Genomic DNA, 16,067 nt, shown 5'->3' on the forward strand with positions numbered 1-16,067 from the left:
GGATGTCATTAACATAACTTACATGTAATATCTCGTGGCAAATAAAAGCAAAACGGGGCGCACCAGCTCCAACCCTTCCCCCGGTAATGAATGTCCCGCTTCGGGCCCAATTAACTGGGATGGCGGTTTTTGAGTGGCGCGACCGCATTAATAAAATCCGTGTGACGTTCCCTAATTTAACCACCAGAAAACACGTATTAATTTCGGGACGTTCAGTTTTTTTGTGTACATGGGGGGATGGAAATCGTTTTCTTTTGTGAACGAATAAGAAATGTGTGGTCCGAGCCGCGGGGGTCAAGATTTCTAGACACTGTTTTGACAAAAGCCCAATTACAGACAACAGCCCCACCCTCCGAGTCGCAGCCCTACAGTTGACAGATGATTAATATGTGTTTTTATTAAATTATCAACCCTCCGGGGGTTTGCGTTTTGATTTTTCTGGAAACACATCTGGTTGAGAACGTGCAAACAGATTATTTACTCGGTACAAGTTTATGTATTGTTGGCCCGGTATTTTACATAAGTCGGTAAACTAAGGGTTGATTTATGGATTGTGGTCAATGGAATTTCAATGGGAGTCATGGGAATTTAGATGTATTATTTAATGTTGATTTGTGTTTTGGTTAAGTGAATAGTACAAATTGTTATCCCTAAGCTGAAACGCCAAATGTTTTGATGTTTTGGCATCGAGTCCAATAATAAAAATTGATGATAACACTTAAGTAAACTTAAGTAGTTTCCTGTCTTAAGTTATGATAAACGACATATCTTATCATGTTGTTGTTGAAAACTACATCCAACCCCTTTCGTTGTAAAGAAGTGAACGCCTCCTTGGCATCTAAGCCACAACATCTGTCCATCTTCATATCGAGATAATGTCAAAACACAACCGCATTGTTTGCTGTTCTTGAAACCTAACCCCGATGTTGTTACAAATGTTCAGAAGTCCGGTCAATTAAATCCGTCAAAAATTAATTAAATATTTGGCAAGAGTTATTTATTAACAGATGTGACAACCAGATACCGAGAAGTAACAATGGTCATTTCGAAATGACTAATATGGGAAACGTCTTCATTTAGACTACTCCTCGTGCAGGTACGCAGCCCCAGGTGATGCATAAAGTTATGTAAAGTGACAGATCGCCTCAACAGAATGAGACAATGGTCTGAAATGTCCACCGTCATAAATTACGAAATTTCAACCTCCCACACGCACACACATACACCAGAATTGGGTGTCCAGTGCGATTTTTTATTTTTAAACAGAAACAGAAGGAAAGAGAAAGTCTACCTGAGAAAAAATTGAGGCGCCACCGCAGAAAAATGCGTGTTACGTGTCAATTTTGCGGGCGACGCTAATCGAACGAGTCAGGTGAAAACGGAATCGTTCCGAGTCATTAGAAGGCATCCACGTTACGTTTATGACAGGTTCTTAAATAACAATTAATAAAAATGGTTGGGATTCTTTCAGGTTAATGGGTTTCTGTCGAGAATCGTTTCGGTAATGTTGGACGGCGATGGGTTCATGTTTTTGCCATTGTTTTAATGGAATTCCTCTTGGGGAAAGGTTGTATTGAAGAATTATGGTCTTCCTTATTTGATACTTAAACAGTGATCGAAGTTATTGCACATTTCGAAAATGAATTAGACTTGAAAAATGTCATAAATATTGATTTAATCATTAAATCACATTTATTTTTTCTACATAGTATTTAAAAAAATTTTAGTAAAAAAATTGTTAGCCCAATATCATAATTAATGAAAATTGGTTTCATGAGCTTAAAATTGAAAAAGGGACACGGGCATTCAAAATATGTTTGGAGAAGATGATGAAGGTGACGAAGTCCTTCTTAGTTTTGTCGTTATAAATGTGGAATTCAGTACCATGAAGATGAACAACGTCAAGGTCGTCCTAAAACCTGTACCAATGAAGCAATACCTGGTGTGCAAATGGATGGCACATAAGTTAACTAATATAATTGCACAATATCCCAATGCACGCAATGCAAATGATCTCCTTATTGATCGAATTGATTAAAACTGAGGTTGATCTTTTCTTTAGTTCCAAGCCAAGGTGGTGATGATTACAGTTATTTTATTGAATATATGTTATTTTAAAGTAAAACATTAAAGATAATAATATTGCACATTTACTTTCTTGTACATAATACAAATGCATTGATGGATAAACCTGATGGAACAGTGATTAAAAAAGCTCTAGTCGAAGAAAAATTTTGAAGACTGTATGGTTAAACTACCTACGAAGGGAATAAATAATCAAGTTTAAGAAAAACTTAAAGAGTTTCTTTAGTCAATAGAACAAGAGTTCTATTTCTTCATGATAACACAAGTGTCTGGCATTTTTAATATTTCCTATTTGTTTCTAATAATTCCAAGGACCTAAAATACTTTCTAGTGCCATTAATTTGCTTCTAGAACGTTGGTGATGACGAATATAAGTTATTTTAAAGTAAAAAAGCCTTTTATTGATAGCACTGTTGAATATGATCATTAATTGTTTGATTACTGCAATTGTCGGCGGTCTGGATGATGGACTTGGAGGACCAGTAATTGAAAAAAGTCATAATCCGGGAAAGGTTCTGATGACTGTGAAAAATTACATATAGACATCCTACCAAGAGGATAAACTATGAAGTTAATAAAAAACTGTTTCTTTAGTAAGGAGTTTTACTTCTTCATGACAATGCAAGATTTAAAATGCAAAATATCTTATCCACCTTGTAGTTCAGTCATTTCCTTTAGTGATTATTATTAATTTTTGATTAATGAATGATTTCCAATTTTTAATTAATAAACATCTGCCTTTTGAAGAGGAAATCAAAACTGATGAGTATATTTTCTTTAGCTGCAAGAACCTAGATTTTTTCCTAGTGCTATAAATTTGTTCCTAAAGCGTTGACGGTGAAGTTATTTTAAAGTTAAACACTAAAAATATAAATAATATCGACCACTCTCTCTCTTTGCATACAAAGATGAGACTTTTATTAATAGTATTGTTAAACACAATGGCTGATTTCTACAATTGTTGATGGTCTGGACAATGAATTAAAGCCGATTAACCTAATGATACAGTATTTAAAAAAAGTTCATGTTTAAGATTCAAATGACTGTAAGGTCATATATATATATATATATATATATATATATATATATATATATATATATATATATAATCTACCAAGAGGACAAAGAAGAAAAGTTCTATATCTTCAATACACAGCAAGACTTCATGTTGCTGTAAAACCTTGAATAAAGTTTTAAAATGTAAAACACATCATCCACCATATAGTTAAGATATTTCTCCATATAACTAATATTTATTTTTGTCATTGTATATGTTTGCGTTAGTTTAATTTTAAAGAGGGGATGATCTTGTACTTTTTTTTCATGAATTTGATTGTAAAAAGTTGCTAAAAAATTGTTGATTAAAATAGTAACCATTTTATTGAACAGAGTTAGTTTGTATTTCAATGTTAAACGTTACGTTACATTAAATTCTTGAAGACATAATTAAAATTGAGGTTGATCTTTCTTTACTTCAAAGACACCAGAAGTTTTTCATGTCCTTATAGGCACGGTGGAGGATGATTATTTTATTGAATATATGATATCTAAAGGGGGGATAATCCCGGACGTTTTTTTTCGTGAATTTGATTGTAAAAAATTAGCCATAAAATCGTTGATTAAAATGGTCAACAGAAATTATTTTAAAGAGAGTTAATGTGTATTTTAAAGTCGAACGTTAAAAACAAAAATTACTTTTTCCAGTACGTAATATTAAAATAAATCGGGATTAGCAAGGAGACGTACTAAACCTCAATCGCACGTCTGGTAGCCGTCATCTGTCTGCCAGAACGCTCCTAATCCCCCCGGGTTCCCGGTAACTTGGCTTTTACTTCATTTTACACCGGCGAACCGATCGACGATCCTCCATTAGTACTAATTACTGCCTTCGGTCCGTCTCTTCCTACTTCCAAGGCCTCAAACCGGTCGTTAACCACAGGAAATTAATTCCGCATTTTCGGTAATCGAATTTTAATATCGGTTAGTGCAGGTGAAAATCAAACCTCGTAATTACCCGGCGGTCACATTTGAATATCGCCTCATTATTCGTACGGATGATAATTTCGTTATTATTTTTTCCAATTGAGGATTTTTCCAACCCCGCCACCGTTTTATGGCGGGGGGGACGAGTGTGTGTCGTTTGTAGGGGCTGGTGTAGTTGTTATCGTGCTCGACTGTCATGCCAAAACACGGGCCCAGAATGTTATCTGCGATCTCTTTCAAATCTTGCTGAATGCATAAGGGCGGCCGCGATTTTATCTCGGACCTCTCCACCGTCGATCCCCCGGCCTCTCGCTTCTGGTTTGCGAGCCAGCTGCCTCTGTCCTTATGTCTGTTACTGTGTTTCTTTGGGGTTGGAAAAAAGAATTTTGGGTTGTCGGACAATTCGAGAATTCGGGAGTAACTGGAGGATGTTTAATTGATTCATGAACAGGATAAGCTGAAGGAATTATTCCCGAAATATGATGGAGATAATTTATCTTCTGCTGTCCTAGCTTTGCGTCATCATCTGGATGTGATTTCATGCCCATGTAACACTTGAAAATCCTCTTTAACTGTTATTTAGATATATCTCAAGTATTTTACAAAATTACTGCTTTGGTCAATTCTTTGTTGAACCACCAGATGTAGATGTAGATGTAGATGATAAGGCAACGTCCGTACTTGTAAAGCCGTTCACGCATAAGATGCAAGACATCTATACTAGGTAAGACCACATCAAACCGTGACATTTTCCGTCTCCATCAATTAATGGATTTTTTCATCACAAAAACAGGTGTGAGAAAATACCGAGGCAACGTTAATTTATGCGACCATTCGATCTAATTACGCACCCGTGTATTAACATGTATAAAAAAAACGTCCAAAGCCCAAAGTGTTGTCCCACTCGTCCGTAATGAACAATATGGAGGGCCCATTGTCCCACAAATTTGTGGCATTGTAAGCCGAGTAGTAGTTCGCATAAAAGAAAGAACACTACAGTCACAGAACTCCATTTATCCCGGTTTTATTCATATGTGTGTTTTATATGCCGGCTGGTACTACACACAACGTTCCCTACGGTTATCAGCCAATCTTAATGTGTTATCGTACAGATTTATCTCTTTATCCGCCCGATTACGGCTAGATGGAGATGTCAAACGCACGGATTTTACCTCACAATTCCTTCTGTCCACCTTATTCGTTCCGATGTCATCCGCAGACTCATATTTTGTTCTTTGATCGAAGATGTAATACGGAAATTGTCCGGTTGTACGTGTCTAATTCGAAAAAAAAACTCCGGTTTACTTGTTTAAGCATTCAGTTTTACACGCTTTAAATTACAAAGGTGTACATAAAAAACTCAAATATCATATTAAATAAAGTGGAAGCAAATAAACTGACTTTTTATGAGTCTATCGATTTGCAAAATCAAGATAAGGAGTTATATTAACCCACATAATTATACACATTAATTTTAATGTAAAAGCGGTCTGACATTAATAGTTATTATATCGATTCTAAGACTATAAGAATAATTTATTTTGTTGTAAAAAATGTCTCAGAAAAATTGATTTTATGTAAAAAAGTATAAGTATACATATTTGCACATAAAAAGTGAATAAGAAATTATTCTGATTATTATATAAAATAAAATTTGATGTAAAACCTATTTAATAAGACATAATTTTTATGTAAAGTTTATTTTGTTAAAATTTATATTAATAACTGTCCAATAATAATTAATTTTTATAAAAAGATTCTTGATTTTTTAATAAAGAATATTTTATTTTGATTTAAACATTCACAGAAATTATTTTAATTAAAAATTATCTGAACTAGAACTTGAACTAAGAATAAACTTTGTTGTAATGACTGTTCAATAATATTTAACTTATCTTTTGATTATAATATAATAATTTCAACATTTTAACTGCCTGAGCTTAAATTATTAAATATAAATATTTGGAGTTGATCAGTTTATTATTATATAAAATCTATGATAATTTTGATGTAAAAACTGTTCAATCATAATTAATATTTTATGTAAATATTATCTTAGAATTGTTGATTTTTTGATTTAGAATATTTAATTTTGACTTAAACAGTCGTAAAATTTATTTTAAGTACAATTTTTCTGAACTACATAATTTTTATGTATAAATGATCTAAAGATCAATAAATTTTATTAAAAAGACTGTTTAATAATAATTGAACTTCAACCTATCTTAGATTAGATTATCTAAGAAATATCCATGTTTACTGTCTGCGAATGAATGATTTAATACAAATATTTTAATTAGTTCAGTTTATTATTATGTAAAAACTATGATAATTTTGATGTAAAATTAATAATCATTAATTTTAATGTGAAAATTCTTGTTTTTGGAATAAAGAATTTTAATTTAAACAGTCACAGAATTTGTATTAAGCAAAAATTATCTATTAGTATTTGATTTTTGACTAAAAATAATCTAAGAATAAATTTTATTCTAAAAACTGTTCAATAATAATTAATCATTAATTTATCTTCAGACTCTTTAAGAATAATTCATATTAGCTCCCTGAGAATAAATGAATTAATAAAAATTTTGAATTAGAATATTTTATTGTTATAAGAAATTTTCGATAATAATTGATTTTTATGTAAAGATTATCTTAGGATTGTTAATTTTTAGATATGGAATATTTAATGCTTAAAGTGTTGCAAAATTTAGTTTGAGTAAAATTTTACTGAATTACTTAATTTTTATGTACAAATGATCTAAGAGTTAATAAATTTTATTAAAAAGACTGTTCAATAATAATTGATCTTCGACTTATATTACCACAGATTATATTATCTAAGAATAATCCATTTTTACTCTCTGAAAGTAAATAATTTAATATATGTTAAATATTTTATTTATTATATAAAATTTATTATAATAATTTTGATTTAAAAACTTTTCAATTATAATTAACTTTTATATTTAAAAAATCTTGATCTTGGAATAAAGAATATTTAATTTTGATTTAACTAGTCAAAGGAATTTATTTTAAGTAAAAATTGTCTGAACTACTTTATTTTTATGTACAAGTGATCTAAAAGTTAATAAATTTTGTTAAAAAGACTGTTCAATAATAATTGATCTTTAACTTATCTTATCACAGATTAGATTATCTAAGAATAATCCATTTTTACTCTTTGAAAATAATTGATTTAATGTAAATATTCGATTTAGATCATTTTATTATTAGATAAAATTTATTATAATTTTGATGTAAAAACTGTTCAATAATAATTAAATTTTACATGTAAAAAATCTTGATTTTGGAATAAAGAATATTTAATTTTGATTTAAATAGTCACAGCAATTATGTTAAATAAACATTGTCTGAACTATTTGATTTTTGAATACAAATAATCTAAGAAAAAATATTGTTGTAAAAACTGTTGAATAATAAATGATCATTAACTTATCTTCAGACTATTTAAGAATAATACATTTTAAGTGTCTGAAAATAAATGAATTAATAAAAAATTTGAATTAGAATATTTTATTGTTATATAAAATTTTTGATAATTTTTATATAAAAACTGTTAATAATTGATTTTTATGTAAAGGTTACATAGAATTGTTGATTTTTAGATATAGAAACATAATTTTGACTTATACGTAAAATTTATTTTAAATATTTTTCTGAACTACTTAATTTTTATATACAAATTATCAAAGATTTTGTTATAAAGACTGTTCCAAGAATAATCCATTTTTACTGTCTGAAAATAAATGATTTAATATAAATATTTGAATTAGATAATTTTATTATTATATAAATTCTATGCTAATTTTTTATGTAAAAATTATTAAGTAACATACCATTTTATGTAAAGATTATCTATTTTCTTTGTTTATTTTGAAATATATTAACTAGAAATAATTTATTTCATAATAATTCAAAAACTGTTTGAAAATATTGTTGTAAAATCTATGTGAATGAATAAATAATATAATATAATAAATGTCGATATAAAAAGTGAAATATGGGTAATAATTCTGAAGTAAGAGAAAAGTCCATAAAAATTATTATAGAGAGATTCTATCTAATAATTCTTGATTTCCACATAAAGATTGTATAAAACTAATTAATTTAATGTACAAAATGATTATTGATTTGTACATCTAAAAATAAATAATTTTGATGTTAAAAATGTTTCATAGTATTGATATAAAGTATAATTGTTGCTGATTTAGTTACAATCAAACTCTAAGAACTATTTTAAGAATATCTAAGATTAATTGATTTTGATATAAAACATTTTCTGACATTTCCTGTCAATAATATAAAAAACAATTTTAAATTTAATGATGTGATATTTATGTAAAGACCAATCAGGCATGTCGTACAAATTTTATAAAAACAGGTAATTGTATTATAAAAATTAAATAGCTTTTATTAAAAAATAAGCAATACCAATTAATAGTTAAGCAAAAACTGTTAAATTAATTGATTTCAATGTATGTAAGAGCCGTCTGAGATTTTTTTTCATCGTTGTTTTGCCCCGTGAAAGACCGTGTAATATTCATTAGCGATAGAAGGTAAAAAACTCGTGTATTCGAAGTGGAAGCGTCGCAAAAAGTAAAAAAAAAAACCTGGCGGCAATTTTTCATTGGTATGCAAAGGAGCATTGTGCCAGGAGATGCGACGTGAATGGGGCTTTCAGCTTTCAGGTCAGAATTTCATCGTCGCTTGAACCGATTCGTGTCCTATCAGTAATCAAGTGATACAATGTCGGGGCGCCCCTTTTTCCTCAATGGAATCGATACAATATCATTTGAAAAGTGTATCTGAACGAGAGCGATACACTCGACGAACGCGGACGACTGTGAATGCCGTCGAAACATCGCCTCTCTCTGTGTGTGTGATGTCCGGAGATGCTTCCCGATTGGAAAAGGGGTGAAAGAGCCTTTTCATCATGCACGCTTCAGTTTTGCCGAACTTGTTCCGTCTTTAATCTGCGAATTAACCATTCACGCCTCGGTCAAGTGGATGGTCCAGCCATTAGGAAATTGAAGATCCGTCCGGATAGTGGCGGAGGTTTGGACTGTTGCAGACGCGTCGTTTCGCTTATTCGGGTGGTTGTGCGTCGTGCCAGCGACACCCGGAGGCACGCTTCGTGGTAGATTTTTTGCGGCCGATAATCCGCTGATCGTCCGCAGATAATCACAGGTACCCCGAGACGACCCACTGTCCGAAATATCGGTGCGATTTGTCTCAACGCACAATGCAAAGCTAACAATTGTTGTCTAACAATTGTCTTACTTATCGTCAACATCATCAGCCCTTATGTTCTCTCTTTTATTCCCGCACATACTTGTTTTCGGGTGTTAAACTTTTATTGTGCCGGTGAGAGAAAATGTTGTGCCGGTCGTACCTTTTTGCGTTCGGATTTGTTTAATTGTGTTCTTGACATCGGACCATGATGCGTACCAATAAAGCTCGTGTTCCAGCGTCACAAAGGAACGAATTGCACGACCACCTTTCGTGCGCAGGAAACTTACTAACTCTTCCAATTTCGGTTAAAAAGGTGAATCAGCACGATTTCCAAGATAACGCGGACAGATCAAACCCGAAACCCCCGAACGAACGCCGCCCGCATAGGAGGAGAATGGGGGGTTTTGGTTGGCAATGTGGAAGGAGAGACGCAAGAGAAACGGGAACAACTGGAGGGACGAGCGAGAGAAATAAGAAGAGGCGCTGGGACTGATAAGAGAGCGAGATCCGGGGATCGCTCCGGGACAATTTATAGCGGCAACTTTTAAAACACACTCCGGGGGCTGTGTGTATATAACCGTTCGGTACACTCAGCGCAGCCAGTCGGACGGACTTAAATGTTTTTAACTGCTTCTTAAATTCGACGATGATAAGATGACGATAAAAAGTTTTTCGTAAATTATGTGCAAACTAAATTGATACGGACGGGATGGCTTTTTTAAACTCTGCGACGAATTTTTTAATCCGTATTCGAATGACAGATTTAGCCTATATTTTAAGTGGTGTTTATGTTCTTATCCATATAAGTTATAGAGATAAACCTTTTTTATTTAAAAAATATAGATAGAATAAATAAATATTTAACAATTGTTTTATAATAAACTGTATATAAATTCTTATACTTTATGTTAATCAGAAAATTTTAAATTAAAATAATTTTCTTGTTTACTGACATACAGATTCAAGACCATTAAAAATTTGTATGTTTTTCTATGTAAAGCTGAATGAAGAAACAATTAGAGATAATAGATTAATGATTGCATGTGTTCCAGAAGAGAGGTGAAGTTATTAAAACACTTATTACTAAAAAGGAAACTTTAGATTATAAAGTAAAACAATTATTTCTAAACATTGTAAACCTTCTTGTTTATTATAGAGAGATTTAAGATTAAAAGTTTAAATGTTTTTCCAGATAAACTGTAGAATTTATAACTTTATATATTTTAAGAAAGAGAAATCCGTAACTAATAATGTATTTATTTAAGGAAAAGGAAAAAATTTTATAGAGAAAATAAACTAATCGTTGTATGTTTCTCAAAATAGTAGAAATTACTAATTTATTGAATATTAAAAATTGATTAATTGAATATTAAAAAAGGAATTTCAAACCAGACAGATTCAAAATTAAAATAGTGTATGTATGTTTTTCCACATACACTGTAGAAATTAATATAATGTCTCCTTGTGGAAAGAGAAATCATAAACTAACAATATAGTTATATACCAAAATGAAACAATTTTATAGAGAGAATAAAATAGTGGCAGTATGTTTTTAGAATAGTTTATAGTTTGTATGTTTTTTCTCAAAAAAATGGAGAAATTAATACAATGTCTCTTTTCGGAAAGAGAAAACCTAAATTAATAATGTATTTATTTACCAAAAAGAAACAATTTTGTAGAGAGAATTAAATAGTGACTGTATGTTTTTAGAATAGTTTATGTATAAATTAAAACACTGAATATTAAAAAGGGTACTTCAAATCAAAAACTGTTTTTACTAAAAATTAAAATTTAAAAATTAAGAACATTCTTATTTATTAACATTAAAAAAAGTTGGTATGTTTTTCTATATAAACTGTAGAACATAAAACAATGTCTCTTTTAGGAAAGTAAAATCCTAAACTAATAATGTATTTATTTAATAAAAAAGAAACAATTTTATAGAGAGAATAAAATAGTGATTGTATGTTTTTAGAATAGTTTATGTAAAAATTAAAACACTGAATATTACAAAGGGTATTCCAAACCAAAAAACTGTTTATTACTAAAAAATACAATTTGAAAATTAAAAACATTCTTGTTTACTAACAGACAGATTCAAAATTAAAATAAAGTTTGTATGTTTTTCTACACACACTATAGAAATTAATCTCTTTTAGGAAATAGAAATCATAAACTAATAATGTATTTATTTATAAAAAAAGAAACCATTTTATAGAGAGAATAAAATAGTGATTAAATATTAAAAAGGGTTTATCATACCAAAAAACTGTTTATTACTAAAATATACAATTTAAAAATTAAAAACATTTTTATTTACTAACAGGAAGATTTGAAATTAAAATAGGCTTTGTACGTTTTTCCACATAAAATGGAGAAATTAATACAATATCTCTTTTAGGAAAGGAAAATCATAAACTAATAATGTATTTGTTTATCAAAAGAGAAACAATTTTATAGAAAGAATAAAATATTAATTGTATGTTTTTAGAATAGTTTATTAAAAAATTAAATCACTGAATATTTAAAAGGGTTTATCATACCAAAAAACTGTTATTTCTAAAAAAAAAACAATTTAAAAAGTAAAAACATTTTTGTTTACTAATAGGCACATTTAAAATTAAAATAGAGTTTGTATGTTTTTCCACATAAAATGGAGAAATTAATACAATGTCTCTTTTAGGAAAGAGAAATCATAAACTAATAATGTATTTGTTTATCAAAAAAGAAACAATTTTATAGAAAGAATAAAATAGTAATTGTATGTTTTTAGAATAGTTTATTAAAAAATTAAATCACTGAATATTAAAAAGGGTTTATCATACCAAAAAACTGTTATTTCTAAAAAATATAATTTAAAAATTAAAAAGATTCTTTTTTACTAACAGACAGATTTAAAATTAAAATAGAGTTTGTATGTTTTTCCACACAAAATGGAGAAATTAATACAATGTCTTTTTTAGAAAAGAGAAATCATAAATTAATAATATATTTGTTTACCAAAAAAGAAACAATTTTGGAGAAAGAATAAAATAGTGATTGTATGTTTTTAGAATAGTTTATGTAAAAATTAACACTGAATATTAAAAAGGGTTTATCATACCAAAAAACTGTTTATTACTAAAAAATACAAATTAAAAATTAAAAACATTCTTGTTTACTAACAGACATTTAAAATTAAAATAGAGTTTGTCCGTCTTTCCACATAAAATTGAGAAATTAATAGAATTTCTCTTTTAGGAAAGAGAAATCTTAAACTAATAAAGTATTTATATAGCAATAAAGAAATAACTTTATAGAAAGAATAATATAGTGGTTGTATGTTTTTAGAATAATTTATGTAAAAATTAAAACACTGAATATTAAAAAGGGAATATCATACCAAAAAAAAAACTGTTTATTACTAAAAAATACAATTTAAAAATTAAAAAAATTCTTATTTACTAACAGACAGATTAAAATAGAGTTTGTATGTTTTTCCATACAAAATGGAGAAATTAATGCAATTTCTCTTTTAGGAAAGAGAAATCATAAACTAATAAAGTATTTATATAGCAATTAAAGAGAGAATAAAATGATGATTGTATGTTTTTAGAATAGTTTATGTAGAAATTAAAAAACAATTTATTACTAAAAATACAATTTAAAAATTAAAAACATTCTTGTTTACTAACATACACATTCAAAATTAAAATAGAGTTTGTATGTTTTTCCACAGAAAATGACGAAATTAATACAATTTCTCTTTTAGGAAAGAGAAATTCTAAACTAATAATGTACTTATTTACCAAAAAAAAGAATAATTTTATAGAAAAAATATAATAATGGTTGTATATTTATAGAATAGTGTATGTAGAAATTAAAACACTGAATAGTAGAAAAGGAATTTCCATTTAAAAAAACAGTTTATTAATAAAAATATAATTTAAAAATTAAAAAAAATTTTGTTTACTAACAGACAGATTCAAAATTAAAACAGAGTTTGTATATTTTTCCACATAAAGAGTAGAAATTAATACAATGTCTCTTTAAGGAAAGAGAAATGCTACACTAATAATGTATTTATGTTTTTAGTATATAGTCTATATAGAAATTATATATATTATATATATATATATATATATATATATATATATATATATATATATATATATATTATTATATATATATATATATATATATAAATTTGTAATATATATTATATTAAATAGTTTGAGTAGAATTTAATACAATTAAATTAAAAATATTTTTGTTACAATTATTTAAGAAACAAAATCCGTAAATTAATAAAATATTAATTTATCAATTAGAAACGTTACATATTTTTTAAAAGTGAGTCTTTATATAAAAAAAAATTATCAGCCTTTTAAAATCACGGATTAAGATTAATGAACGTAAGTGTGTGCGACGATTATAAATTATGGACGCGTCAGGACGCGAATTAAATCACAAAGTGAAACAGTCCAATTAAAAGTTGCGTCCTCCAGAGTTCCATTCGTATTCGGTGCGGGTGCCCCCTTTTTTGTTTTTATCTAACGAAATATGTTTGCGTTAAATAAATCAAAAACATTATTCCGGGGCCACCCCGAATTTATGTGGATCTCGTCGTGGCGGCCGAATGGTGTGAGTCGAAAAGTGCGACGCTCTGCGGGCACAATAGAAACAGGAGGAGCCCGGTTCTTTGGAAAAGTTGACTCCTATTTTCCGCGGAGGGCAATTTATTTTTCCAACCCCGACGTCCTTATCTAAACAGCGGCGAAAATAATATCGGTCCGATAAAAGTGACTGTGTGGCATCGGTACAGTCGGGAGCGACGCCACCGTTCCCGTTCCCGTTTTCCATCCGCGTCCGCGCCTTCGTCGACCGCCCCCCCTTTCGCAAGCGTCCCCGACCGGCGGCCCGGTTTTCGGGGACGCTGCAAGATAACTCATATGGAAAAATTTATGTGCACACAGCTGTAAAACTAAATAAACGTAACTGCCGCCCGAAAAACCGTTTTTACTGCGTTCCGAATAAATTTATATTTCGCTACTTCTGCTCTGTTCTTCGCCAAGATCCGACGTATATAAAACGAATGGCACGATAAAGTGCCCACTACAAAATTTTTGCCCCCACAGGATCGGATTTCGACTTTATCTATTATGTTTTATTATTGTTTCCATATTATTTATTTCTTCGGCGGTTTTTAATACGTACGCTTGTTGTAAATTGAAACCGAAACACGCTGGGCGAAGAACTTATTATTCATTACACCTTTCTAAACCCAAAGTTATAATATTTATATTCCAAATGATAGATCGGCGGATTAAAATAGCTTAATCCAGTTCTTATTATTATTCAATTCACATTAGTAATTTATTCTTAGATGGTTGTAGATAAAATTATAAATAACTGAATTACTTAATGTTTTATTGACTTTTAATTAGTAAATAGGAGAATATAACATATAATAAACTACATTTTACTTTATTTTATGAAGTAATGGTGCTGGAAAAACCTCATTTTTAGTTTAAGATCTTACAATTAATTCTTTATTGAGAGAAACAAAAGGAACAGTTTTTTTTTTAATTTTCATTGATTTAGAAATTGATAAACATCAAATGTCCCTGAAATATATCATAATTTGACAGATCCATGGAATAAATTGATAAGTCACTGGATTAAGATTCAATATTCATTATTATTCAATTCACAAAAGATAATTTATTCTTAAATAGTTGTGATTAAATTAGAATTAATTTATGAATAAGAATTAATTTATGTTTCATTGAGGTCTCAATTTCTAAATCTGTAAATTCCATATTTAATAATAAATATTTTTAAAATTTTGTAGATAAGGTTAATTTTAGCCTCTATTTTTTCATTTCATTCTTTATTGAGAGACACTAAAGCTGCAGTTTCTTTTCCATTTTTACTGATAAATTTTAAATGTCAGTGAAATATTCATATCATAATTTGATAAATTCACGGAATAAAATGAATGAAGTTATTTGGTTAAAAGTCAATTCTTATTATTATTCAATTCAGAGTAATAATTTATTCTTAAATAGCTGTGATAAAATTGTAAATAACTGAACTAATTTATGTTTTATTGACGTTTTAATGGACAAATATGTGAATATTATATTTAATAAACAATATTTTACAGTATTAAGTTTAATTTTACATTAGATTCTATTCTTACATTTATTTCTTTATTGCGAGAAACTAAAGCTGCTGTTTCTTTTTAATTTTTACTGATTTAGAAGTCGGCAAATCTTAAATAAGAGTGAAATATTCATATCATAATTTGACTGATCTATGGAATAAAATGATAAGTTATTGGATTAAGATTAAATTATTATTATTCAATTCACAATAATAATATTTTAAATATTTGTTAAAAAATGTAAATAACTAAATTTATGTTTCATTGACGTTTTAATTTTTAAATATTTTAAAATTTTATGGAAAAGCTTTAATTCTTTATTGAAAGAAATTAAAGCTGCAGTTTCTTTTTCATTTTTATTGATTTAAAAGTAGATAAACCTTAAATGTCAATGAAATATTATAATTTGATAGATACGCGGAATGAAATGATATGTCACATAATACAAATTTTCTGAATAAACTTAATTTTAACTTCTGTTTTTACTGTTATTTTTTTATTGATAGAAACTAAAGCTGCAGTTTCTTTTTAATTTTTTCTGATTTAGAAGTTGACAAACCTTAAATGTCTGTGAAATATTCATATCATATTATTT

The sequence above is a fragment of the Aethina tumida genome, chromosome 5, assembly GCF_024364675.1.
Source record: "Aethina tumida isolate Nest 87 chromosome 5, icAetTumi1.1, whole genome shotgun sequence".
Classification (NCBI taxonomy): Eukaryota; Metazoa; Arthropoda; class Insecta; order Coleoptera; family Nitidulidae; genus Aethina; species Aethina tumida.